Source organism: Notamacropus eugenii, chromosome 1, assembly GCF_028372415.1.
Source record: "Notamacropus eugenii isolate mMacEug1 chromosome 1, mMacEug1.pri_v2, whole genome shotgun sequence".
NCBI lineage: Eukaryota > Metazoa > Chordata > Mammalia > Diprotodontia > Macropodidae > Notamacropus > Notamacropus eugenii.
The window spans coordinates 670,670,839-670,695,650 of NC_092872.1; the positions used below are offsets into that span (position 1 = coordinate 670,670,839).

The 24,812-nt window shown below is 37.5% G+C and overlaps 2 long non-coding RNA genes across 2 annotated transcripts in view; one reads left to right on the plus strand and one right to left on the minus strand.

Annotated features, from left to right (window-relative positions):
- LOC140521101 (uncharacterized) overlaps nt 1–21,382 on the plus strand; it is a 40,452-nt gene extending 19,070 nt beyond the window's left edge. Inside the window, exons 2-3 of the long non-coding RNA XR_011972797.1 lie at nt 18,271–18,690; nt 19,279–21,382. This is a non-coding gene — a long non-coding RNA (uncharacterized lncRNA). The remainder of the gene's footprint in view (nt 1–18,270; nt 18,691–19,278) is intronic.
- Nucleotides 1–24,812, minus strand: part of LOC140521100 (uncharacterized) — a 129,423-nt gene that overhangs the window by 101,241 nt on the left and 3,370 nt on the right. The window contains exon 2 of the long non-coding RNA XR_011972796.1: nt 4,604–4,724. This is a non-coding gene — a long non-coding RNA (uncharacterized lncRNA). The remainder of the gene's footprint in view (nt 1–4,603; nt 4,725–24,812) is intronic.

Consider the following 24,812-nt stretch of genomic DNA (forward strand, 5'->3'; position numbering starts at 1 on the left):
CTTCTAATTGCATACACACATGTTCATTCGATCAAGTGATTTTTGTACACATAGACCTATGTTGTTGCTGTCCAGTTGCTTCAGTCATGTACAACTCTTCATGACTCTGTTTCCTTTTCCAGCTAATTTTATAGATAAGGAATTAAGGCAAACACGGTTAAGTGACTTGCTCAGGGCCACACAGTTTGTAAATATCTGAGGTCAGATCTGAGCTCCGGAGGACAAGTCTTCCTGACTCCAGGCCCAGCACTCTCTCTGCTATTCTGCCTAACTGCCCCCTCATAGACATGTGCATGCACACATGGATGTATGTGTGTATATACATGCACGCATACATAATTGCATTTGATTATTTGTATTACATGCATGCACATATGCAAATAATAAAATGCAATTATATGTGTTGTGTTGTATATATATGTGTGTACACATGTATATACTGTGTAATGTACAGTTTATGTATTGCACACAAACCCACATGATCATATTTGGTTATATGCATGTATGTACATACATATGCATATATACACACATCTATACATACACATGTATGTGATCACATTGGATACATAAATACATATGTATATGTATCTACAAATATATACATGTTCCTTGGATAGAACTTTTCCTTTCCTGACTCTTAGAATTTTCACTGGTCATTGTCCATGCTCAAAGTTTTTTCTTCTCACCTCTGGTTTTTGGATTTCCTAGGTTGCTTCAAATCTCAGCTTAGTTCCCACTATCTGCAAGAGGCTTTTCTCAGTCCCCCTTCCCCCACTCAGTTCCCTCCATCTGAAATGATCTTCCATTTGATTGACACATATACATATATGTATATATATACATATGCATGTATGCATACATGCATGCACATATGCATACATGCAAGTGTATCTTGCATATGTACGTTTGTGTATATGTTTTGCCTTTCTTTCTATACTCAGAGAGTCCTGGCACATAGTAGGATTTTGTGTTTCTTTTTTCCTGGCACATAGTAGTAAGCACTTAAAAAGGCATATTGACCAGTGTTTGAATCAATTTCAAGAGGATGAAAGTTTGCAAAGGAGAATGTAAACTAGTACTTGAGAAAAATAAAATTAGGAAGGGAAATCCTTTACAGAGAAGGAGGCTTTATGCGTTTGTGTTTAGGTGTGGTTTAGAAATTATTTTATACTATAAATTTATACCCTAAAATAACAATAGTGACGTTTTCAAAAACAAGCACACTAGATTTATTGATTTGAAAGAGTGCTGTCCCCTCCAGAGTAGTCACCTTGGGAAGCTATAAACTTGCTTCAATTATAGGGCTGTTGCTCAAACCATTTCTGGAGACAGTTTATGAGCCACTAAAGAAAATGATTCTCATTACTTTAGGGTGATGTCTTGTGTTTTTTTACCAGGTGCAGTAACCCAGGCTAGTCCTCATCTTATTCATGAGACTTGGCTTGGAGCGTCTTTTGTCTGCTTTAAACAGTCAAATGATGAATAATGTGCAGCAGGCTCTGAAGGCATTTGTCCCAAAGGGACTCCAAATCTGTTCTCAGAAATGGTGGTACCCCTGGACTATAACCTTCCATAGGGACCATTTTGTAGGGGAACGCACTGATTCAGAAATATAAATTCTGCCCTCTTGGTGAAAAACTGTTTAATTTTGCCCTGTGGGCTGTACTCACTCTCTGATTCTCCCTACGTAGAACGGAATGAATACTCCCCTTCTTTGTAGTACAACAATTTGGGGAATCCTGGGGAAAAAATCAGAGACTTTATAATTTCAAGGCTACTTTGGTTTACAGTCAGTCAATAAACATTTATTAATGATTTACTCTGTACTAGACAGGCAGTTAGGTGGTGTAGTGGTTAGAGTACAAGACCTAGGAAAACTCCTCTTCTTGAATTCAAATAAGACCTCAGACACTTACTAGCTGTGTGACTCTAAGCAACTCATTTAACCCTGTTTACCCTAATTCCTCATCTTTAAAATGAGCTGGAGAAAGAGATGGCAGAGCACTCCAGTATCTTGCCAAGAAAACCACCAAAGCATCACGAAGTCAGACATGACTGAAAAACAACTAAGCAAAATGTTATCAGGCACTGTGCAAAGTGCTGAGAATACAAAGAAAGGCAAAAGCATACTCTGCACTCAAGAAACTCACATTCTAAAGGGGGAGGCAACACACAAACAATTCTTAAGGTGTTCATATATCTCTTTTTCTGCATTTACATTTTCCATGTGAGTTGATACTGACTTAGGTGCATCAGTATGCCACAGTAGAAAGAGAATCCAACTAAGAATAAATAAATGAATGGGGTGAAAAACATTTATCAAGCATTTATTATTTGAAAGCATGTTTATCTTGTAAAAGCTCTATGGCTAAAAATTTTTAAAAAGACCATTGTTTTAAGGGATTCACATTCTAATGGAAGAAGCAACACGTATTTACAATCAAGTATTGGAAAATGTAGGTTTTAGCCCTTGCTTCCCTAGTTGGTAACAAATAACTAAGCTCTGAACCTCAGCTTGTTTTTCCATCATATTAAGATGACTGTTTGGCCTGCTTACTTTATGGGGATATTATGACAATCAAGTAGCATAATGTATGTAAAAAGAATTTGTAAACCATAAAGTTCTAAGCTAAAATGAAACACTTTATTCCAATATCTCCATGCCCTGACCATGGTTTGATTCTACTACTTGCACTTCTATGACCCACATTTGTGAAAAAACAAGTTGTCATAATTCAGCTTCTTCCTATTTGTTCTAGGTTATTCTGAAGAGTGTCAGACTAAGAAAGAACTATGAGTGGATAGATTTCACTTCTAAATTAAGAGCATGAAATTCTAAAAGCAGATGTGCCTAATATCACAGTCAATTCTATATTACTAACATAAACACCAGCAGCTCTTATTGTTGCAAGCATTCTGGATTTTTCCCCATCTTTGAAGGGTTAACAGTCATGGGAAAACCATATATAAGAAAAGAAAGAAAGAAGAGAGGGAAGGAAGAAAGGAAGGGAAAGGAAAGGAAAGGGAAAGGAAGGACAGGAAAGGAAAGGAAAGCAAGAGGAAAGGGAGAGGAGAGGAGAGGAAAGGAAAGCAAGAGGAAAGGGAGAGGAGAGGAGAGGAAGAAGAGAAGACAGGAGAGGAGAGGAGAGAAGAGAAGAGAAGAGAAGAGAAGAGAAGAGAAGAGAAGAGAAGAGAAGAGAAGAGAAGAGAAGAGAGGAGAAGAGAGGAAAGGAGAGGAGGGGAAAGGAAAGGAAAGGAAAGGAAAGGAAAGGAAAGGAAAGGAAAGGAAAGGAAAGGAAAGGAAAGGAAAGGAAAGGAAAGGAAAGGAAAGGAAAGGAAAGGAAAGGAAAGGAAAGGAAAGGAGAGGAAAGGAAAGGAGGAGAAGGAGGAGGGGAGGGGAGGGGAGGGGAGGAGAGGAGAGGAGAGGAGAGGAGAGGAGAGGAGAGGAGAGGAGAGGAGAGGAGAGGAGAGGAGAGGAGAGGAGAGGAAGAAAGTAGACTTTTCCCCTTAAGAAGGGTAAATTGCTTATTTGCTCTGTTGATCTCTTTGAAGGATCTTCTTTCTTCATGAAGGTCCTAACTACCTAGTGTTATCTTGGCAATGTTGCAGGAATATGGATTTCTATCAGTGTGAGAAACAACTGTAATATATACTCCCATCATTAAATAAATCCTAGGGAGTTAGTTGCTTGAGGCATACAGATGTTCGGTAACATTGTTAGTATGTCAGAAGTAGCGCGTGAACCCAGGTCTCCCAGATGTTGATGTTAAACTCCCATAACATTAAATTTAACATTATGGCCCCTCCCTAACACCCTCTTAGCTACGTGCAATGGTTAAAGTTCGTTAAAGGTGGAGACCCTACAAAAGGGCTACTTCTTTTCTATATTCCATCATAAATAACAAATTTGTGAAGTGGTCTGGCCCTGGGGTTTCTGTCCTTAAGTCAGATTTGTTGAGACCAACCTACAGGCTGAGAATTTTGAGGAAGGACAGGCAAAAGGTAGCAAGATTTATTGAACTTCCTTTCCATCAGAAACCAGTATCATTAGCACAGCTTGTAAATACTTCTAAACTGCTTCAGACAAGATAAGCACCGACTAGGAAAATATATTTTCCTGTTTAATGTTTGTGCATTTTTCTAAACTCTTGCTCAACTTCCTTTTTTTTTCTATTTTGATGTATAGCACAGATGACATGTTTAATAATTCATGTGCTTTGGTGTCTGTAATGAGCCTCCAGACATGCTTAGCCCCTAAAATGTATCTAGCATTATGAAATTTTTGGAAAGTCTTGAGATTTTTCATTGGATTCAATTGCTGTGTGTTTGGGGAAAGGTTATGCTTCTCATCAGAATCTCAATTGTCACTCAATGCCAATTTGCCTTGGCTACCTTCCTTATCTCCACAGTTACTGCTATGGCCTGATTCCATCTGACCCAGACAAGCTTGACAGGACCTGCCTTCATTTATCAATGTCATCAAGTTGGTCAGAGAGATTCCCTAGGGTTCCAACAGTGTGGTCAGGAGAACAGGGCTATAATTTTAAACTTTTAGGAGTAATCACTTGGCTCAAATTATCCATCATTCTAATCCAAATACCTTGAAACTGCTTTGTTTTGACTTCAACTCTTCTCTCCTTCCTCTTGCTGTAGTGACTCAATGACAAAGAATAGGATGAATGACTTCCCTCTGTTTTACTGTTTTCACATACTGCTGTTGCCTGTATGACAGAGATAAGCAACATAGAAGTGATCAAGCCTAATTAGGTAACTTATGGCAAACCTGGATAAAATTAAAATCACAGAGTGCTAGAAATGATTAGAAAAACCTTTAAGTGAAAATATTAAGATGTTACAAGGTACAAATGGTGTTTTTAAAGCTTTAAATTGGGAATCTGGAGTCACAAATTCATCAGCCCACAAGTACTTCACAGGCAATTAGTGTACCGAGTAACTAGAAGGGAGAAACAAAAACTAATCATCATCTTTCATACCCTCAGAGAGATTATAATCTACAATTAGAAAAAAAAAAAAGAAAACGCCAAACATATGAAATAGTCAAACATAGCAGCAAAGCAACAATGGAATAAATCAATAATTTCAAAATTCTCATGTAGAAGTAACAGGTCCAGATGAGGTAAGTCAAGGAATGCTTCGTAGAGGTGGGCACTACAGTTGAGAGACGTGGTTTGACAAAGAAGAGGCATGGGAATATGGAACTGTTAAAAAAAGGTAGGGAGGGTGAGCATAAGTCATGTTAGAGAAATTGTTTTGAGCAAGCTCATCCAGAAAATCATTGATAGCACCCTTAGAAGCATTGGATTCTAGTAGACAGCACCAGAAGGCACCTTAGAGTTCACCTTATTTAATCTCATTTTACAGATAAAGGAACTACGGTTTAGAGATTTGTCTGTGAGCATTTTTTTGGCAGATCCAGGAGTCAGAATTACATCCTCTGGCTTTAAATCTAGCTTTCTTACCACTGAACCATGTGGTCTTTGTCCCCTATCTACCTCATGCCAATATGAAATACAGGTTTATAAATCATATCCATCAATCTGTATGTGTGTGTTTGTGCATGTGTGTGTGTGTGTATACAATGCTAGGTACTAGTGAATTGTATCCTCTTCCTTCTGAGGGTACAAACCTAAAATTGGATTTGTATGTAAGCATGGCAAAAGACTGTATGCCTTTCAGACACCCTCCACTTTCAAGTATCTTATAGTGACTCTGTAGATCTGGTACACAACTAGTGATTTACATGGTGTTTCTCCCATTAGACTATAAGATGCTCGAGGACAATGACTGTTTCTTACCTTTCTTTGTATTCCCAGTGCTTAGACAGTCCCTGGCATATAGTAAGTGCTTAATGAATGCTTGTTGACTGACTGATTTTCACTGAGAGTCAATTAAGTACAGCTCATTGTCATCAGAGAATTGGCAGTCATAGATAGCAATTTGTCAGAATATCTACAGCACCATAGTGAAATTGGATCTTTACCAATCAGGAGCAGTCATTCTGAGGAAGCTGAAGCCATTAAACAGAGTGATAGGTAGCTGGATGGAAAATGAAAGTTTTATTTGTGCAAAACTTTTTTTTGATTTAATGTAATCAAAGTTATTCAATTTACACCTCATAATACTCTCTCTTATTTATTAATAAATTTTGCTCCTATCTATAAGTCTGATAGGTAATATATCCCATGTTCTAATTTGTTATAATATGTCCCTTTATATCTGGGTCATATATTGATTTTGAACTTATCTTGGTAAAGAGTTTTAGATATTGGTTGAATCTCTATGATTTCCCAAGTATATCATCATATCTTCCTAAAATAGATAGCCATATTACCTCATTGTCTATTCAAATTCCTTCAATTCATTTTTCTTCTCATTGCTATTGCTAGCATTTCTCATACAATATTGATCAATATTGGTGATAATTGGCATCCTTGTTTCACTCCTGATCTGATTGGGAAGTCTTCTGGCTTATACCTATTACAAATAATATTTATTGATGGTTCTAGGTAAATGCTTCCTATAATTTTAAGGAAAAATCCATTTATACCTTCACTTTCAAGTTTTTTAAACAAAAATTAGTGTTTTATTTTATCAAAAAAAATTTTCTGCATCTATTGATATAATCACATGGTATTTGTTATTGATATAATCAATTATGTTTATAGTTTTCCTTATGTTTAACTATCCCTGCATTCCTAGTATAAATCCCATTTGGTCACAATGTATGATCTTTTGACATATTGTTGTGTTACAAATAAAACTAACGTAGCCAAGATTAGAAGAAAAAAAGAAAATGGGATGAGGGGGAAGATTTATAGATATTTTCTCAGATAAAGAGCTCATATGCCAAATATAGAGAGAACTTTGTCAAATTTATAAGAGTATGAATCACTTCCCAACTGACAAATGATTAAAAGACAGAAACAGGCAGTTTTTCAATAAAGACATGAAAAATATATAAAGCCATATGAAAAAATGCTCTAAATCAATGTTGATTAGAGAAATTAAAATTAAAACAACTTTAAGATATCATCTCACACTTACCAGCTAAGATAAAATGATAGAAGGGAAAAATGACAAATGTTGGAGGGGGACATAGAAAAATTGGGTCATTGATGTACTATTGGTGAACTGTGAACTGATCCATTCATTTTGGAGAGCAATGTAAAATTATGCCCAAAGTGTTATAAAACTGTATATACACCTTGACCCAGCAATATTACTATTAAGTCTGTTTCCCAAGGTGGTCAGGGAAGAAGGGAAACATTCAATATGTTTTAAAATATTTATAGCAGTTCTCTTTGTGGTGGCAAAGAATTGGACATTGAGGCGATGCCCATCGTTCGGAATGACCAAAGAAGGTGTGGTATGTGATTATGATAGAATACTATGGTGGTGTAAGAAGTGTTGAGCTGTTTGATTTTAGAAAAAGATGGAATCACATGCATGAAATAATGAAGAGTGAAATGAGTAGAGCCAAAAGAACACTGTATACAGTAACAGTAATATTGTTCAAAGAACAACTGTGAACAACTAAGTTATTTTGAATATTATAAATACTTGGATGAACTACAGAGGACCTGTGAAGGAAGATATTAGACAACTCCAGATAAAGAATTGGTAAATAGAAGTGTGTATATGTGTATGTATATATATACATGTATAAGAACATATGTGCATATTTGCATAAAATGGTGACCTTCTCTAATGTGGGCTTGGGAGGGAAGGACAGAGGGAAAGAGAAAAAAAAGGTTCACAGTAGAAAAAAATCTCAGAATGAAGCACAAAAAAGCAGGATAATTTTGAAAACAATGTGTAGTAATTATTATGTAGCTTTCCAAAAAAAGGTAAACAGTGTGAAAGGGAGATTCATGGTTTCATATTGAATCCCTTTTGGGGGGGCTGTGCTATATAAATGAATTTTTTCTTTCTTTTTATATTTAAGTTCAAATAAATTTTAAAAAGTCATAAAAGAGTGAAGGTGAAGCAGTCTGAGGTCTGTGGCCAGCAAGAGATTTTAATTTACTAGACTTCTTGACTAATTTGCACTTAATTGGAGCACCAATTGAGAGGATAGGGACCCTAGAGCAAGAACTCAAATGATGAATATATTAAATTCCCAAAGGACTGGAATCACGGATTCTAGAGGTCCATGTGGAGGGTACTGGTCCAGATACGGAGAAACAGGGTAGCAAGCAGTAGCAACTGCGAGAGAGTATGAATAGACTCGTCACAGAGGTGGGGAATCTGCAGCCTCAAGGCCACTAGGTCCTCAAGTGAGGTCCTTTGACTAAATCAAAAACTTCACAGAACAAATTGAGGAATTGGAGGGCCACATGTGGCTTCAAGGCCCCAGGTACCCTACCCCTGCCACCTTCCTCATAGCAGCTAACTCAGGCTAAGAAGTAGTGATTGTTTGCTATGCCATTGCGTATGTTTGCAATGAAAGCCTATGGACAAATGTAGGATATTTAAATAGCTGTATCTCTCTTCGAAGTTTAAGAGTCAATGCAGTTTCCAGACATAATAATGTGCATGTCTTGAATTTAAATTTATAACATCACAGGTCTGGTTCTTTCCTTTTGTCCCATATATCTTCATATTCTCTCATTGTCTTCATCCCACAATTAAACACTTTACCACATTCTATCATTCCTGACTTGTGAAAATTTGTGCCATCTCCCCAAATACATCTTAAACTTCCTGTGGACAGAGGTCACTCTTACATTTGACTTCTTTCATGAAGCCTAACTCAGATGTTTAAAATATTTAATTGACTATCAATGAATGTTCAGTCATTGTGAACTTAGAAAATAGACTTTGAGAATTATATCCTTGGATGTAAAGGGACAGAACACTAAATTAGAAGTGTGATGTAGCCAGCTCTAACTGCCCTCTCAGAGACCACTGTCAAATTTTCAGTGTGAACACTTACATCTCAGAAATCAGCGAACACTACAGATCAAGATTTTCTTCATTGTTCTATTGATTATCTAGACTTTAAAAGGTGATATTGTTAATAATGGAAATTAAATGCCAAACTGTATTGATCATGCTTTTTGTTTTTCCTTCATAGAACTGGTTATTAAACCTTTACCAGCATTCCACTGAGCTCAATGCAAATATTTACCAAGAGGAGAATTCAACTAAAAGTTAAAAATAATGATTTATTCTGGTAATGCCATTTAGCATCTCAATCCATTTAGTTACACATATAGCTCTAATAGGGATACGGGTGATAATTCTCATTAGCATTGGGGAAGTTAATGGGGATTGGAACTGAGATATCATTGGTATAGGGAGCCACCAGAAGAGGAAACTTTCTCTACAAATAGATACACCCTCTCTACAACTTAGTGTTGGAGGAGTTAAGTGAGTGGCCTAAGGTCACAAAGCTACCACCTTGAAAAGGACTTGAATTCAGATCTTTCTGACTTTGGGGTTGTTGCCCAGCCACTATGATCCACTACCTCTCTCTTACTGATCTTGTTACAGTATTGTACATAAAGTTGTTATTGTCAAAATCATATAGCTTTGCATGAGAAGTAGTGTGTTGTATTAGACAGAACCATGGGCATAAAGTCAGGAAGTGCTACATTCAAATCTAACCTCTGCTGGTTGGTTGTTGTCCTTCATTGTCCAAGAGAACCAAAATGACATCACCATGATAAACTCAAGTTTCAGTGTGTCCGACTATGGCTGATCAGACCAATACAAGCTTGGAATGCTCTACCAGAGATTGAGCACAGATAATCCATGCAAAAAAAATCTCTGATGCCTACCACCTGTATGATCTCCTGCAGTTCACTTAAGTTTTCTGAACCTTCTTTGAGTTTCTTTATCTGTACAATAAAGGATTGGTTAGATGATGGTCTCTAACAGTCTTTTCTGGTTCTAAAAATAGAGTGCTCTGAAGTCCTAAAATGGGTTGCAATCTGCAGTGGAAAAGGAAATTCCCACACCAAATGTTTCTAAAATTTGTAAGAAAATCACAGATATTTTAGTATTTACTAAATGTAGTATCACATTTAGCTTTATAAAGCTATTTACATACGTTATCCCATTGATCCTCACAAAACTCTGTGAGGTATATATATCATTACTATTCTCATTTTACATATGAGGAAACTGAAGCTCAGAGAGAATTTATTCAAGGTCACACAGTTCACTGGGGGAAGAGGCTAAATTCTCATAACAAGTCCAATGCTTATAGTTGCTTATTATGGTTCTTAAATAAAAATTCTACTAAATATTTCTCTGGGTCTTCACTGGAAGAAAAAAATGGCAGTAGGTTAAGCAATACAAGATGAGAAACTTACATGTTGTCCATTTGTTAGTGAGAATGAATGAGAAAGGTAAACCTTGTTGGTGTTGTGGGTTGAGTGTTTGGGGATCCTCAGGGGAGAAGCATGACCTCCAGTTCTGAAGTGATAAGGGAAACAGTTATAGAAGTACCAATTTCCTCAGATGAAAATTAGCATTATATCAATGACTCTCGAATACAAAAAAACAAATAGTTCTTCATAGTAGCCTCCTGAGCATGATATTCTCTCCTGAATTCAAAAGCAGAAATCACTATAATGAGTCATACAGATGGATGGGGGACCCACAGGCCAAAATGAGCAGAGGCACTTTCCTCTTCTGCCAAAAGTCTTTAAGTAAGAGATGGAGGGAGAAGGTGCAGTACAGAATAAAGTGGTCCCATGCAATTGAATCTAATTCCAAATAGAAGCTCTTGCCAAGATTTTTAAGATAATACTATCGAATGAGTTTCTTGAAAAGCCTAGTGAGAAAAAAAAAGGAGTTGAGCTCCAAAATTCCCTTAAGTATCATCTGTGAAGTATGACCACTGAGGCTACCACAAGATGGCTGAGATCTTTGCCATGGAAAAAGTTTTATGCCACCTTCCTGTCTCTAGAAAGCATCACGTAACATGATAGAGTCCTGATTTTGAAGTAAAGGAGCCCTTGGATCATAACCTGATCCAAGTGAGACATAGTGAATAAAATCCTTGGTACAGAAGCAGGAAGATCTGAATTCAAAATTGGCTACTGACATTAACTGTCTCTCACTGGATGAGTCATTTAAACACAGAGAGCCTCAATCTTCTCATGAGTAAAAATGGGGTTTCATAGTAGCATCTGTCTCATAGGCTTGTTGTGAGAATTTTTAAAAATATTATGTAAGCAAAAAACTTTGCAAATCTTAAAGTATTACAAATATGTGAATTATTCATATTATTATTATCATTAATGCTATTATTATTTAAATCTCACCTCTTATATTTACTGACTGAGGGATCCTGAGTCACCTTCGCCTATTAAGCCACAGATATGCTTTGATCCACGTAGGAGATAGGAGTTCATACCAGGAGTTTCCAATGCTTTTAAAATCATAGATCCTTTAAGGATTCTCATATCCACATAGTTTTCTAGAAACCATGTAAAACTTTCCTTTGGAGGGAAACAGAAGCCAAGAATTGAAAGGATGATATCATACCTGATGAGACCAGAGTACCAAAAAGGAGAGACCATATGCCTGAAGCTTCCTTCTCGAAGTGGTACAGGAAGGTCTGCCAGAGAGGATCCTGGGAAATGTGCCAAAGCAGGGAAGGTCCCATTTCCTATCCTACTGAAATTCTTATCTGTGATGCCATGGGGCTGAAGGCCAGGAATTTCCTTCTCAGAGAGTCCAAAACCAAAGGGAGCAATTTCCTTGTCCTTGGCTAAAAAGCAGGGCACCACTTGGCATCCAAGAGCATCTCTGTAGGTCTGGTCTGCAGTGCGATACCTTTGTCCCTCCCTGCACTGTGCTTGGACTTGGTTGAACGATGCTAGGACACTACCTAGGCTGTAACCCAGGCTCAACTACCATCCAGCACATAGTAAACTGCATGTCTTTGAGTCTCTTGCTAACTTTTAAGGAAATCCTTTATTACAGACCAATTTTTATTATTATTGTTCATTGTTTTGCAACAATGTTTTGTTCCTGGTGTTCATGTTGATACTAAGAGAGTCTAGGACAGTAGCCTTTCAGAAATCCTGGGTCTTTCTTCTAAAGGGTGAGACTTCTCTCTTCTAAAAATTATTTCTTTTTTATAAATTAATGTATTTGCTTTTAGTTTTCAACATTCACTTCCATAAGTTTTCCATTTTCTCCACCTTCCTCCCACTTCCCCTCCCCAAGAGAGCGTGAAATCCCATGTAGGCTCTACATGCCCATTCATATTAAAAACATTTTCACATTAGTCATGCTGTATAGAAGAATTATAATGAATGTGAGGAACTATAACAGAAAAGACAAAATCAAACAGAAAAGAGAACAAACAGTATGCTTTGATCTGCATTCCCGTTCCATATTTCTTTCTCTGGATATGATGGCATTTTCCAAGAGCCTTTTGGAATTGTTTTAGGTACTTGCATTGCTGAGAAAAGCTGTCTGTCATAGTTGATCACTGCACAATGTTGCCGTTACTGTGTACAATGTTCTCCTGGTTCTGCTCACTTCACTCAGCATAAGTTTATATATAAGTCTTTCCAGGTTTTTCTGAAGTCCTCATGCTCATATTTCTTATAGCACAATAGCATTCCATTACATTCATATACCACAACTTGTTCAATCATTCCCCAATTGATGGGCATGCCCTCGATTTCCAGTTCTTGGCCACCAAAAAAGAGTTGCTATAAATATTTTTGTACATGTGAGTTCTTTTTAAAGACCATTTCTTATCTCCCTCTTTACAGCCTAGCTATGAGAAACATTCATTTGTCACATCTTCAATTCTCAGGAGTTTTCTTTAAAACAATTTCATTTAAAACCATTGTTCCATTGTTTTTAGAGGCAGCTAGGTAGCAGTTGACAGAGTGTGGGTTGGAATCAGGATAGGCCTGTGTTCATTTCCACCCTCAGTCTCTTACTTGTATAACCCTGGACAAGTCATTTAATTTGTTTGTCTCAGTTTCCTCAACTATAAAAGGAGAATAATGATAACACTTCATACCAGATCAAATGAGACAATATTGGTAAAAAAAAAAAAAAATCATGGTGCCTGACACATAATAGGCCTAATGTTTATTTTATTTCCACCTTGATCCACTTAACCTAGCTGTCTCTTAAACAGTGGTGCCAAACTCAAATAGAAACAGATTCCTGAAAGCTACATATTGACTTAGAAAACCACAAATTAACATTGCATTTTATTATATTTTTGTATTTATTCTATTAAACATTTCTCAATTACATTTTAATCTGATTTAAGCTGCACTCTGGAGTTTTGAGGGCAGCATGCAGCCAGCTAGCCCCAAGTGTAATGCCTCTTTTCTTTTTTTTTTTTTTTTTTGAACTTGGATAATTTTTTTTAATTTATTTATTTTACTTTTAACATTCATTTTCTCAAAATTTGGGGTTCCAAATTTTCTCCCCATTTGTCCCCTCCTCCCACTCCAAAACACCGAGCATTCTAATTGCCCCTATCACCAATTTGCCCTCTCTTCTATCATCCCTCCCTTCCCTTGCCCCCAACTTCTTTTTTGTCCTGTAGGGCCAGATAACTTTCTATACTCCTTTACCTGTATTTCTTATTTCCTAGTAGCAAGAATGGTACTCAACAGTTGTTCCTATAACTTTGAGTTCCAACTTCTCTTCATTCCTCCCTCTCCACCCATGCCGTTTGGAAGGCAAGCAATTCAATATAGGCCATATCTGTGTAGTTTTGGAAATGACTTCCATAATAGTTGTGTTGTGTAAGAGTAACTATATTTCCCTCCATCTTATCCTGCCCCCCATTGCTTCTATTCTCTCTTTTGATTCTGTCCCTCCCCAAGAGTGTCTACTACAAATTGCTCCCTCCTTCCATTGCCCTCCCTTCCATCATCCCCCCCACCCTGTTTATCCCCTTCACCCCCACTTTCCTGTATTGTAAGATAGGTTTTCATGCCAAAATGAGTGTGCATTTTATTCCTTCCTTTAGTGGAATGTGATGAGAGTAAACTTCATGTTTTTCTCTCACCTCCCCTCTTTTTCCCTCCACTGAAAAGTCTTTTACTTGCCTCTTTTGTGAGAGATAATTTGCCCCATTCCATTTCTCCCTTTCTCCTCCCAGTATATTTCTCTCTCACAGCTTAATTTCATTTTTTTAAAGATATGATCCCATCCTATTCAATTCACTCTGTGCTCTGTGTGTGTGAGTGTGTGTGTGTGTGTGTGTGTGTAATCCCACCCACTACCCAGATACTTAAAAGTTTCAAGAGTTACAAATATTGTCTTTCCACATAGGAATGTAAACAGTTCAACTTTAGTAAGTCCCTTATGACTTTTCTTTGCTGTTTATGTTTTCATGCTTCATTCTTGTGTATGAAAGTCAAATTTTCTTTTCAGCTCTGGCCTTTTCATCAAGAATGCTTAAAAGTCCTCTATTTCATTGAAAGACCATTTTTTTCTCCTGAAGTATTATACTCAGTTTTTCTGGGTAGGTGAGTCTTGGTTTTAGTCCTAGTTCCTTTGACTTCTGGAATATCATATTCCATGCCCTTCAATCCCTTAATGTAGATCTTGTGTTATCCTGATTGTATTTCCACAATACTTGAATTGTTTCTTTCTAGTTGCTTGCAATATTTTCTCCTTGACCAGGGAACTCTGGAATTTGGCCACAGTATTCCTAGGAGTTTCTCTTTTTGGATCTCTTTCAGGTGGTGATTGGTGGATTCCTTGAATACTTATTTTGCCCTCTGGTTCTAGAATATCAGGGCGGTTTTCCTTGATAATTTCATGAAAGATGATGTCTAAGCTCTTTTTTTGATCATGGCTTTCAGGTAGTCCCATAACTTTTAAATTGTCTCTCCTGGATCTATTTCCCAGGTCAGTTGTTTTCCCAATGAGATATTTCACATTATCTTCCATTTTTTCATTCTTTTGGTTTTGTTTTGTGATTTCTTGGTTTCTCATAAAGTCATTAGCCTCCATCTGTTCCATTCTAATTTTGAAAGAACTCTTTTCTTCGGTGAGCTTTTGAACCTCCTTTTCCATTTGGCTAATTCTGCTTTTGAAAGCATTCTTCTCCTCATTGGCTTTTTGAATCTCTTTTGCCAACTGAGTTAGCTTATTTTTCAAGGTGGTATTTTCTTCAGCATGTTTTTGGGTCTCCTTTAGCAAGATGTTGACCTGCTTTTCATACTTTTCTTGCATCTCTCTCATTTCTCTTCCCAGTTTTTCCTCCACCTCTCTAACTTGATTTTCAAAGTCCTTTTTGAGCTTTTCCATGGCCTGAGCCCATTGAATATTTATTTTGCCTGTTTGGGATACAGAAGCTTTGCTTTCTATGTCTTTTCCTGATGGTAAGTATTGTTCTTCCTCATCAGAAAGGAAGGGAGGAGATATATGTTCACCAAGAAAGTAGCCTTCTATGGTCTTATTTTTATTCCCTTTCCTGGGCATTTTCCCAGTAGGTTACTTGACTTCTGAGTGTCCTCTCCACACCCACCTCACCTCTAGATCCACCCAGCCTCCACCCAGCCAGAGCTTGGGGTCTGAGATTCAACTGCTGCTTCCTCAGCCTTTGGGCTTTGGCGGGGCGGGGCTGCTATTCAGTGTGAGATTAAGTTCAGGTGCTCAGGTGGGGGCAGGGCCACCTCACAGGGCTCAGTTCCTTCAGGGGGTTTATGTAGAGACCTTCAACAATGAATCTGAGCTCCTGCCTGCTCTGGGAGCCCCGCCCTGCTGCTGCCTCTGCTGTTGCTTCCCAAGGGGGCCTGAGTTATAGGGGCACCCCACTCCCCTCTCCACGAACTGAAAAGCCCCTCTCACTGAACTTTGCAGCTGCTGGAGTTTCTGTCCCTGAAGCCTGCTTGGATCTGCTCCTCTTGGTGCTGGGCAGCCAAGCCAGGGCTGGACTCTGCTCTGGTCTGGTGGGCGACGGACCTTTCAGGTCAGTTTTTCAGGTCTCTCTGGAACAGAAATCTCCTATGCTCCATTGTTGTATGGCTTCTGCTGCTCCCAAATTTGTTGGGAGTTCTTCTTTCTAGGTATTTTATGGGCTGTGGGTTTGGAGCTAGCATATGTGTATCTTTCTACTCCACCACCTTGGCTCCTCCCCCTAATGCCTCTTTTCTGGAGCCTTGGATCTAGAGTCAGGAAGACCTGAGTTCAAAGACAGCCCCCAGACACTTACTTGTTATATGACCCTGGACAGGTAATTTAACCTTTGTCTGTTTCAGTTTCCTCAGTTGTAAAATAAAGATATTAATAGCACCTATCCTCGAGGGTTATTATAATGATAAGTTAACATATTACAAAGCATATTGTAAATCTTTAGAGTGATATATAAATGTTAGCCATTATTATTTTATACTAAATACTACATTCTTTCAACATGCATTTTTGTGTATCTATTGTGTACATTGCATATTGTTAAGTGCTATTGGCAATCTAAAAAAGTACAAAAATGTGAATGGTGCCTGCCCTCTAAAGGCTTATAATTTAGTTGGACACCAAAACTGTGTAATCTTCATAAAAAATAGTTTAGGGAATGGAAGTAGAGAAAATGCAAAGCATGATGTCTAGAAAAGGCCTTCAGTGGCATATTGCAATGGAATCTCTGATCCATTCCCTCTTCTCTCCCATATATACATACTTCTCTGTTTATATTTATTAACTCTTCTGCTACCAAAAAGAATGTAAGATAATTGAGGCAAGGAGAAGAGTGTGACTCTTTTATCTGTTTTGTCGTTGTATGCTCAGTATCTAGCACAGAGTGTCACACATAGTAAATAGGTAAAGAATGCTTATTAGATTGGCTTGTACCCTTATAGACATCTTATTAGTTTATTCATGCCAAGAGCAATCTAAACAGAAGTAGAATTTAGAGAATGAAGATTAAGGTCCCTGAACAACTATATGATCCAGATTATCATCAGAATGACATGAAATAGGATACAGTAACCAAAGGAAATCTCCTAATCTCCATTTGGCAGATATAACAAATACATAATCACAGACCAAGAGTGATGAGGACCTTAGAGGTCATATTGTCTAATTCCCTCATTTTATGGATAGGGAAATTGAGACCTAGAATCAAGTTCTCTGATTCCAAATTTAACCAAGATTTCACTTCATCATAATGAATGCCACATTTTAGAGGTTATATATTTCCCAAATCTTACAATCTAACAAAATTCTAAGAATTTAAGGTCAGTCCAGGAGTATCCTTTGAAGTACAAATCTATTTTGCCCATTGGTTAGTCAATGAGCTCTGTTACATGTGAAACTACATCATTGTGGCAAATACAGTCAACTGTCGTATTGTTTACACTTGTGACCCAATTTCTCATTCTCTTAGCTAAGTCTCACAGAGAATAGAGAACTGGAACAGCAATAGCAAAGATGTGTTTAAATCTTGCCTCAGATATTTCCTAACAGTATCATTCTAGGCAAGTAATTGAAATGTCGTCTGCCTCAATAAGGATATCTGTAAAATGGGAATAGGGATAGAGCAAATCTTCCAAGGCTGTTGTGAAGAAAAAAAGAGATAACATGTATAGACTTCACAAACATTAAGGCACTATGTAAATACTAATTATTTTTGTTCTTCACTATAATTATAATAGTGGACTTTTTGCATTACTGCAGGCCTTATTTTGACAGGGTGACTCAGGGGATTTAAGTTTCCCTCAGGTCTTCCTCATTTAGTCAGGGAGGGAGTCTAATAAAATTGTTATGCTATACTATGATAAAAATACCATAAGTGAATGTCCTTTATTATGTTTTCTCAGTAAAATAGTAGTAATCAGTAGTCAATCAATAGTCAATAAGCATGTGTTAAGTGCTTACTATATGCCAGGAACTGTACTAAGTGCTGAGATAGGAAGGAAGGAAGAAAGGAAAGGAAGGAAGGAAGGAAGGAAGGAAGGAAGGAAGGAAGGAAGGAAGGAAGGAAGGAAGGAAGGAAGAAAGGAAGGAAGGAAGGAAAGAAGGAGCTGGGCTTTGTGTTAAGTGCTTTACAAATATATCATTTAATCTTCTTTACAATTCTGAAAGGTAGATTCTATAACTGAGGCAGACAGATTAAATGATTTTCCCAGGGCCACAAAACAAGTTTGTCTGAGGTTGGATCTGAATCCATGTCTTCCTGATTCCAGGCCCAGCATTCTATCCTCTGTGCTACAAAAAAAAAAAAAAAAAAGGCAAGAATAAAGTCTCTCTCCTTGCAGAGCTCTCATTCTAATAAAAGTATTTTGTCCTCATCTTCTCTAGGTGTGTTAACACTCCTCCCACTCCCTATCCCCAACACACACCTGATGTTAAAAGTTTTTATATGCTGAAGATGGCTGGTAAGTGAAACAATTCATCAAATTTGTTTGTAACTCCATCTGGCAATTTAGCACTAACGATGAGACACATTAATCATTTGAGTTCTGAGGTATAACTCCAGGCAAATAAGCAACAAATCCCGCATTTGGATAAAGAAGAAACCTAGGACTCTTAATTGATTGGAAATGATTTGGCCAATGTCATGCATCCTAGCAGTGGTGGGATAGAACTGACATCTGGAGATGTCTTTTGTTTTCATTTGAATGCAAGGACTGACCATTCATAATAACTTCTATTCTAGACTGATCTTCATTAAATTTCATTGGGAGTAACCAAGTGTGGCTTCCTGAGGCACAAACTGTGGTGAGACCAAGTTTTTATGGTTGCTTCTCTTGAGATATCACAAAAATTCAGTAGGCTGACCTTCAGGGTTTTGCTTGACATTCACATCCCACCACCACCCTAGGACAGTAAACCCAGACAGAAGAAGGTTACGAAAACCTGCCTTCATGCAGGTGGCATAAGTGCATTCTCACTCTTGTTAGAAATATTACAAATATATCAATACTTGAATGATCTCCATAGAGGTGGAAAATTTTTTCAGCAATATAGATTACTAAGCCTCATTGGGTTAGATTTGTGTTAAGAGCTGCTTTGGCTGGAAAAAATCAGCACTCCAGAGCTAAATGAATGATAAGATTCTCTTAACTGAGGGGGCAGAGCCAAGATGACCCAGTAGAAGCACATACCTGCTCAAGCTCTCCCCCCCAAAGCCTTTAAAATACCTGTAAAAAATGACTCTAAACTCCAAAGCCTGGGATAATATAACTTGCACTTGACAAAGGAGTCAAAAGTCAAGTAACTGGCTGGGGAAAATCCCAAAAAGGGAAAAAAATAAAACTACAGAAGGTTACTTTCTTGGTTAAAAGGTATTTTCTTTCACCTCTTCAGATGAGGAAGAGCAAAGCCTACATTCAGAAGAAAAACAAAGAGTACAACTAAAGGAAGACAGCAAGTTCAAGGTTCTTACATCCAAAACCTTCAAAAAAACATATGCAATGGTCTCAGAAGAGCTCAAGAAGGATTTTGAAAATCAGTTGAGAGAGGTGGAGGAAAAATTAGGAAGAGAAATGAGAGCTATGCAAGAAAATCATGAAAAGTGAGTCAATAACTTGCTAAAGGAGACCCCAAAAATGCTGAAGAAAAAGACACCTTTAAAAATAGACTAACCCAAATGGCAAAAGAGGTCCAAAAAGTCAAAGACGAGAAGAATGCCTTAAAAAGCAGAATTGGCCAAGGGCAAAAGGAGGTCCAAAAGTTCACTGAAGAAAACAGTTCTTTGAAAATTAGAATGGATAAAATGGAAGCTAATGACTTTATGAGAAATCAAGAAATTATAAAACAAAACGAAAAGGATGAAAAACTAGAAAACAATGTGAAATAGAAAAACAACTGACCTGGAAAATAGATTCAGGAGAGATAATTTAAAAATTATTGGTCTACTTGAAAACTATGATCAAAAAAAGAACCTAGACATCATCCTCCAAGAAATTATCACAGAAAACTGCCCTGATATTCTAGAACCAAAAGAAAAAATTGAAATGGAAAGAATTCACCAATCAACTCCTGAAAGAGATCCCAAAGGAAAACTCCTAGGAATATTGTAGCCAAATTCCAGAGTCCCCAGGTCAAGGAAAAAAAATATTACAACCAGCCAGAAAGAAACGATTCAAGTATGGTGGCAATATAATTAGGATAACACAAGATTTAGCAGCTTCTCCACTAAGCGATCAAATGACTTGGAATATCATATTCCAGAGGTCAAAGGAGATAGGATCAAAACTAATAATCACCTACCTAGCAAAACTGAGTATAATACTTCAGGGGAAAAATGGAATATCAATGAAATGGAGCACTTTCAAGCATTCTTGTTGAAAAGACCAGAGCTGAATAGAAAATATGACTCAAATACAAGAATCAAGAGAAACAGGAAAAGATAAACAGGAAAGAGAAGCCTTAAGGAACTCATTAAAGTTGAACTGTTTACATTCCTGTATGGAAGGATGATATTTGATATTTGTAACTTGAAATATTTTTCAGTATTAGAGTAGTTAGAGGGAATATATGTGTGTATGTGTGTGTGTGTGTGTTGTATGGGTATGTATGTATATTATATATGTGTAGTTATGTATATATACATGTGTATATGTATGTATGGGTGTATGTGTACATTTCCATAGACAAAAAACACAGGGTGAGCTGAATATGAAGAGAGAATACCTAAAAATAAAATTTACTGTTGAGTGGAATGTACTAGGCATAAAAGAAAGGAAGAGGTAGAATGTAGCAAATAATCTCACATAAAAGAAGCAAGAAAGAACTTCCACAATGGAGGGGAAGAAGGGCAATATGAAAGGAAATAAATAAGCCTCATTCTCATGGGGTTTGGCTTAAGGAGTGAATAACACACACTCAGTTGAATATGGAAATCTATTTTGCCCTGAAGGATGGCAGGGGGGACAGGAATAGGAGAGGGAAGATAATAGAAGGGACAGAGAATTGTGGAAAAGAATAATCAGAAGCAAACACGATTGGGGGAGAATAGGTCAGTGGAGAGAATGGAATAAATAAATGGAATAAATAAATAAATGGAGAGAATGGAGGGCAGGATAGGACAGAGGGAAATGCGGTTAGACTTTTGCAGCATAACTATTATGGATGTGTTTTGCATGACTTCACATTTATATGTGTATATACCTATATTGAATTGCTTGCTTTCTCAATAAAGGTGGGTGGGGAGGGAGGAATGGAGAGAATATGGGACTCAAAGCTTTAATAACGAATGTTAAAAACTGTTTTTGCATGCACCTGAGAAATAAGATGTACCAGCAATGGGGTATAGAAATCTATATTGCCCTACAGGAAAATAGAGGGGAGGTGGATGAAAGAAGGGGGGTAATAGAAGGGAGGACAGATTGGAGGAAAGGATAGATGAGGTGCATGCTGTCCTGGGGTGGGGGTGGGGAGAGATGGGGAGAAAATTTTGAATTCAAATTCTTGTGGAAGTGAATGTTGAAAACTGAAAAATAAATAAATTATATATTTAAAATAAAAAGATTCTCTGAACTTAGCAAGGCTGCTCCTCAAGCACTCAGTCACTAGACCTGTGCTCAAAACCATTCCAACTTGGTTGGACTTCAAAAAATAGTTTGAATTTCCAAATATCTGGAGATGGGGAGAAAGAGGAAGACAGTTCTCCTAATAGATCTCCACCTCCTTTCCTCCTAGTTTCCCAAGGTACCCTCTAACATTTTCTCTTCCTGATCTAAGATATTCACTATATGATGATATCCAATAAAATTGTAAGCATATTCAGGGAGAACTAACTGTGTGAGAGCCTGCTGAGCCCTTTTCAGAGCTGCTCATCTAGCTTTGACATCTACCTGTCACCCAACTCTTACCTATGACTCCAAGAAGCTGTTGTATGTGCATCAGCTACACTCCATCTCACCAGGTGGGCTAAACCAGGTTGAGAGCAACTCATGGGCCTTATATGTGACGATGAGTTAGGGGAATGTCTACCCTAAGCACTGAAGGCTTCCTCCAGTGGAAGGGGCATGTCAGAGCAATTTGTTCTAATAGACCACAAAGGCAGGGTAAGCAGATACAGTAAAGAGCTTAGAGTCTGGTCCAACATTGAAGACATCCACTGCATCTTGGCCCCAAACCATTCTTTACTTTTGTCCTGCCATTGGAAGTCAATGACTCCAGAAGAGAGATTGAGATTTACCACTTTAAGCACCCTTGCACCTCACTTAAATGCAATTTTCAGGCAAGTCAAGACATTACCCATCACTTAGCTTCCCCAGGCTGAGATTTGTCCACATTCTTTAAGGTTTGCTGAAGTTTCCTTGAGAATGTTAATCATAATTGCCAATATTTTATACAGAATTTTTAAATTTTCAAAGCATTTTGCATATGTTATCTATCTGACCCTTAAAAATAACACTCTGATATAGGTGCTATTATTATTTCTCATTTACAGATGAAGAAATTAAGATTAAAAGGGGTAAACTGACTTGTCCAGAATCACACTGCAGAGTATCCGAAAAAGGATTTTAACACAGGTCTTACTGACTCCAAGTCTAGGGTTCTTTTAAATATGGTACCAGGTTGTTTCATATTCCAAAGCATCCAGTCCACTAGCTGCTAAGGGGCTCCTTGCCAGACCCCTGCTAAGTACCTGACCTCATTTCCCCCATGAGATCCTATGTTTAATTCATACAAACTACAGTATTTAGCTCTTGCCAACTACAGCCATAGGCAGATGCCAACTAACCAAGAGGCTATATACCAAATGTTGGTTTTTGAGGTGGAATACATTTTCCCTTTTACAAGGGATATTATACAAACCTCTAACATTTATTATCTGTGTGACTTTAATTATCAGAGTCTCAGTTTCCTCATCTGTAAGGTAAGATTATTGATTGATTGACCTCTGAGGGGCCATCTATCCCTAAATTCTATGATCTTATATTTAGGTTATCAGACCAAGCCCCAAAATCCTTACCTATTCTGTGACAAACTAATAAGAAAATGTCTCTCTGGAGAAAGGCATTCAGGATTGCAATCCAGGAAGCCAGGGACTCATCAGCCCACTATTGGAACAGCAGTTATTATCTCAATCTCGAAACCAAACAAGACAGAGGTTTGAGATAGAGACTTTAACAGGACTCAAGACAGAAGGTGAACGTTCAGAAGTAAAGCTATAGAAGGAGGGATTAGGGAGTTAGAGCTTCAGGTTAAGGAAAATCACTCAGGACACTCTGTAGTCTTGGTCTCTTTCCATTTTCTTGGTCCCCTTGGCTCCTAACCTGATCACTATCCTTTTCTTCTTCTCAGTACTTGAGGGATTAGCTCATCTTCCCACTACCATCACCCATTGGTTATGTCTGAAATTTCTTTCCTTCTCGAAACTCTTTGGAAGAGAATAAGGTCACAAACATACAGAAAACCTCGGAGTTTGGTTCCCCAAGGGTGTACACGCTAGTGGTAAGAAAAACAGGAAAGAATTTAAAAGCTTCCTGCCTCTTACTCCTTCTGCACTGTAGATTAAAACTAGGTTCTGGTGGGAATTCAGGGCAGGGAGGGGGTATCTGTCTGTGTTTGTCCTTCTAGTTAGAATAAGTAAAGGAGGTTTACCAGGCAACAACTTTGAAAGAAGGAGAAAAACACCTATGCATTTTCAATAAAGGAAAGAGTCCTAAAGCAACTGGTTCTTCCTAGATGAGCTCAGTGAATTTAAAATGAAAAGGATGAAAGTAAAGGAATCCTCAGCAATTAAAGAAAAAATTCACATGAACTCCTTTCATAAGTCACAAGAATTAAAAAGCTGAAAGGAATCTCAAAAATTACTTAGTCTAATACTCTCATTTTATAGGTGAGAAAACTGAAGCCCAGAGAGGTGGATTTGTCCAAAGTCACATAGATAATAGAAAGCAAAAATAAAATTGGATATTAGGACTCCTGACTTTTAGTATAGGGCTTTTTTCAAAACACTGTGCTAACTATTCCTCTTTCGATTTCTCATCCCACAAAAAAAAAAAAAAAAAATAGAATCATTCTTCAAGTTCCAGATAGGTCCTTATTTTAGCTTCTCTATGAAGCTTTCTTTGAAAAAACCACTTAGTAGTATTCTATTTGTTTTCTAGTTACATATAAAGATAGTTTTAATTTTTATAATATTTTGATTTCCAAAATTTTCTCCCACTCTCCTCTCTTCCTCCTTTCCCCCTCCTCAAAATGTCAAGCAATCTAATATATAGGTTATACATATATACACATATTAAATATATTTCCACAATCATGTTGTGAAAGAAGAATCATAACAAAAGGGAAAAAGCACAAGAAATTTAAAAAAGTGAAATTAGCATGCCTTGATGTGGATTCAGACTCCATAGTTCTTTTTCTGGATGTGGATAACATTTTCCACTTTGTGTCTTTTGGGATTATCTTTTGGATCATTGCATTGCTAAGAAAATCTAAGTCCGTCATGGTTGATCATCACACAATATGGCTGTTACTGTGTGCAGTGTTCTCCTGGTTCTGCTCACTTCACTCAGCATCAATTCATGTAAGTCTTTCCAGGTTTTTCTGAAATCTGCCTGCTCACCATTTCTTACAGGACAATAGTATTCTATTACAATCATATAGCACAACTTGCTCAGCCATTCCCCAACTGATAGCCATTCCTTCAATTTCCAATTCTCTGCCACCACAAAAAAAGCTACTATAAATATTTTTGTACTTGTAGGTCTTTTCCGCTTTTTTATGATCTCTTTGGGATACAGACCTAATAGTGGTGTTGCTGAATCAAAATGTATCACAATTTTATAGCCCTTTGGGGAAAATTCCAAGTTGCTCTCCAGAATGAATTAGTTCCCAACTCTACCAACAACGCATTAGTGTTCCAATTTTCCCACATC